Here is a 4387-nt window from a genome sequence, read left to right on the forward strand (position 1 = left end):
TTTTCCATCCTGACCTATTGTTTGCTGACTGATGAAGCACAACATTCAAACCGGCTTGAGCTCTTTGTTTCCGGAGCAGCAGGAGATACCTGGTCAACCACCTGAAAAAAGGAAGGTAGAATCTTTAGGTTTGTGGTAAGTACATTCAGTATTGTTTAGTTACTTTCCAAGAAAGAGTATGAGCTCTGACTGTCAAACACTAGACTATGTCCTGCTGAAAAAACACCCCTGAAACATCTGAAGCAAGATTTTCATTTGCAGTGACCAGAATCGACATGGAGTTAATCGTCAGAGAGACAGCTCAGGTCAAGGTGTTTGAAGACAAAGTTAAAGAGGCGAGACGACGATAGTTTGCACATATGCAGAGAAATGATAGTGAATACATGGGACCAAGGATGAAGATGAAGGCAGGAGGAGAAGAGCAAGACCTCCGAGTATGTAGTGAATGAGGACATGCACAAGGTTAGAAGTGATTTCGATTTAGACCTGACGCCCCTCTTAACCCTGAACGTTGACCTGATGAGTAGTTACATTTCTCAGGAGGTGGACGTCAGGTTATGTGGAAGGTAGGTATCTGGGTTTGAATCCACCATATGCCCCATGTCTGGGCTCTCTCCGGGTACGCTGGCTTATTCCCACAGTCCAAAGACATGCAGTTAGTTTGGTTAGGTTAATCGGTGATTCCCATAGGTGTTAATGATAGTATCAATGGTTATCTGTCTCTGTGTCGCAGCTATGCAACAGACTGGTGACCTGTCCAGGATGAACCCCACTTTTCTTATTCTATAGCAGCTGGGACAGGCTCCAGCCCCCCTGTGACCCTGAACTGGGTAAGCAGAAGAGAATGGATGCATGGATGAAAATAAAAAAAACCATTTAGTGCGAGGTTCAGTAGTTCAGTTTTCACTTTGCTTTTCTCTTGGTTTTTGGTCTCCAAGGTTTCATTGTGTGTTAGCCGTAATATCTGCACATCCTTTACAAAGAAAACAGCAAAGTCAGTATGATAAAAAGAATACCTCAATTTCAACTTTGTCAATATTCAGTTTTGTGTATCATACTGTATTGGGATATATTAGAAGTATTTGTATTTGCTAGAGCTATTTTGTAATATATTGTATTATTTAATATTATGATCACTCTTGGATTAATGAAGGATTCTGATCAGGATGGTTTCAATGATTATTTTTTTCCATTGATCTAACCAATATTCAAATTGAAAGTACTGATTTGTATGGTGCTATGTATGAATCACTACTTAACAAACTTAAGAAAACATCAACAAATAGAAAAAAGCTGCAAAAGCACACAAAACAAAACAGAAGTTGAATAAAACACAATTACAAAAAATGAATGAAAACTCACAAAACACAACCAAAGTGTTCATGGGGAGACAATAACGTGAAAATATCACATGTGGAAGTGACAAGCTAACAGTTATCGACTAATCAATGAATCCTTCCCTTTGGGAGTCGGTCTTGTTGCAATCTCTGGCATGTTTTGGTTCCTATCACTTCAGAAGCTGTTCTACAACATTATTGTGCCCCCCGAATACACCTTTGTTGTGTTTTTGTTATTTTTTATTTTTTACATCCGTTGTGTTTTATTTAACTTCCATTGTGTGTTTTTTTCCTAGGTTACAGTGAGTTTGACCTCTCAGGACCACCATAGATCATGCAGCTTTTCAGCATTTTACATAAATGTGAAAACGTTCAGCTCAATGTATTATCGGACAAAACTCTCATCTCAGGCGTGCTGCTAAATAGACCATGTAAGGGAAAATTTGCAGTTCTTTTAGAGTTGCTTTTTGAAGTGTATTGAATGGTAATTTGACTGTGCTGTAAAATAGGAATGTGTTGGTGTGAAAAGCAGAGACAGGTAGCTACAGCTGTTCGGTGTCTCCTCTCTCCTTCATCCCCACCCAAGTGGGAGGTGTTGAGGTGAGAATGAAGCCCTCCCTCCAGCTGCAGTCCCTCTGACCCAAACAGTCAGGGCACTCCCAGCTTTTGTGGAAACAAGCTGACAGGAAAGGTAAACATCAAGGTGTGGAAAGAGCCTCTTCCTTTGGTGGTCTCATCAGTCACAGAGCCCCGCACCAGTTTAACTGCAGCTTTAAATCACGAGCGGAGGCCGTGAATTCAAACATCGGCCAGCAGAGATGAGAAATTATGATGTGAGAGCTGACGTGATGATGTGAGAGAATGGAGCTGCTTTTCGCCTGTTGTCAAGGAGATGTCTGGTGTATTGTGACCTCTAGGGGTGGAGACCATGGAGAGGACATCAATTTTAAAAACTACACTGCATGTTTCTGTGTTCTTATATATCTGTACAAAACACTCCAGTGACCGATCTGCTTTATCTTTATCTTACTGCATACTGTTTTTTATAGTTTTTTTTTATTAAAAACTTGTTTTCATGAGTTTCTTATTTTCTTTATTTTTTCCATTCTTATTTAACTTTTTATTTTTTATGATGGCAAAGCTGTCTTTAAAGCAACGCGCCAAAAACAAACTTATAACAACAAATACAACTTGATACAACTGATTTCTGGTAACCATCCATCCATTTGCTTCTGGTTGTCCTTTTCAGGGTCGCAGGGGGCACTGGAGCCTATCCCAGCTGTCATAGGGCGAGAGGCGGGGTACACCCTGGACAGGTCACCAGTCTGTCGCAGGGCCAACACACAGACACATTCACACCTTTGGGCAATTTTAAACTGCATGTCTTTGGACGGTGGGAGGAAGCCGGAGTACCCGGAGGGAACCCACGCAAACACGGGGAGAACATGCAAACTCCACACAGAGAGACCCCGGCCTGATGGTGGAATTGAACTCAGGACCTTCTTGCTGTGCGGCAACAGTGCTAACCACCATGCTGCCATTGATGTGCAATAAAATGATAGTGGGAATTTAAACTGTTAAAATGACTTTTTGACCTAAAATCAGTCAAAAGTACATAAAACTAGGGATTCCAGTTGTCCTGTTTTATTCGGGACATCCCATATAATGAGCAAAATTGGTTCGTCCCTTATTCTACCTCAAATGTCCTGTATATTGCCATTGCCCGCAATGCCACAGATGGCACACTTACAAATACCAAATCTGATTTGGCCGCAATTGTAACAGACGAGTGCTTGTATTTGAATATTTTTTTATTTTTTTTCCTTATTTGTCGAAGGAACTGCCCATGTGATTTCTGTCATCATTTACTGCAGCTTTGTATATTGCTTTAGATGAGGTATTGATTAAACTGAAACCAACATTGTACTGCATTTTTATTATAAGAATATGAACATGCATTTATATTTACACTATGCCCAGCTGTCTGTGCATTGTGCTTCTGCCATACCAGAGTGTCCCTTATTTGGTAGTTATAAAAGTGGCAACCCTAGGTCAAACATATCTCTCATGACTGATATCAAGTCATTTTAAGCCAGACGTAAGATTCCCATCACCAAGTAGAAGCTGCAATCAATTGTTGGCAAAATGACTCTTCTGTGTAATTTATGTAACTGGGTAAAAAATCTCATTGACATTAAAAATGTGTTTTTTTTTTAAGAGAGATCTGGTCAAGAGAGCACCAGAAATTGTAAGAAATATAACATCACAGTTCTATAAGCACAGTTTAAGTTTCCAAAAAAGGAGAGGATTGATTGTAATCCGGTACAATGAGTAGAGTAAAAAACATTTTTTTATATATAACCCCTTCATAAATACTCTTTACTTCAGTGTATTTACTCATTTAAGTAAAGATATTATGCATAAAAATCAAAGAAAAAAATCAGTTTTAGTAAACGATTACCAGAACAGTGTAGTTGTCCGTAAGTTACGGTCATGGTATTTCAGCATCCAGTTAGCGCTGCCAAAGCATAAAGGGAGTACCATTAGTTCCGCCCAAAGTTTTTAAATTCAACATTTCTATTAGCTCAACAAACATCAGCAAACACACAAACTGTTTGTGTGCAGTTTGTCGTACAATGTGTTGCTAGCTAAAATTCCAGCAGCTGTAATTCCCATTTGTACTCACATTTTTTTCAAATTCTCTTTCACTGCTTGTGTCTTATGGAAGAAGATGCATGATTTATGAAGTTTAACAGAGTTAGAAGTTAGCAGGAAGTTAGCGTGCTGTGTTCCATCAAAAGATGACACACTGACCGTGGGATTTCTTGAAAACTGAAACGTATAGTTCTGCTATCAGCGTGAACATAAATGAAGACAAAAAACTAAACTGCAGCATTTTTTAGGATTACTGTTGTTTGGCTAGCTGGTATATAATGGTCTGCTACGTGGTAGCTAGCTATGGCTAGGATAATATGAACACATTAGCATAGTGAAGCTGGACAATGAAGGCTACCCTTTTCCATTTTTTTTTTTTACCCTTTTCAATAAAA

General features: G+C 39.3%; 1 long non-coding RNA gene across 3 annotated transcripts; it reads left to right on the plus strand.

Moving 5' to 3' along the window:
* Positions 1 to 3447, plus strand: LOC146650199 (uncharacterized). Of its 3 annotated transcripts, none has more exons than XR_014908216.1 (4): positions 1 to 135; positions 262 to 566; positions 734 to 1768; positions 2587 to 3447. It is a non-coding gene; the product is annotated as an uncharacterized LOC146650199 (long non-coding RNA). The 3 variants fall into 3 exon arrangements; XR_014908215.1 differs by lacking the exon at positions 262 to 566 and having other exon boundaries at positions 7 to 135; positions 734 to 830; positions 1634 to 1768; XR_014908214.1 differs by having other exon boundaries at positions 262 to 1768.
* The last annotated feature ends 940 nt before the right edge of the window (positions 3448 to 4387 follow it).

This window comes from Rhamphochromis longiceps, linkage group LG17 (genome assembly GCF_057381845.1).
Source record: "Rhamphochromis longiceps isolate RC_006_pf linkage group LG17, R_longiceps_female_GT1.1, whole genome shotgun sequence".
Classification (NCBI taxonomy): domain Eukaryota; kingdom Metazoa; phylum Chordata; class Actinopteri; order Cichliformes; family Cichlidae; genus Rhamphochromis; species Rhamphochromis longiceps.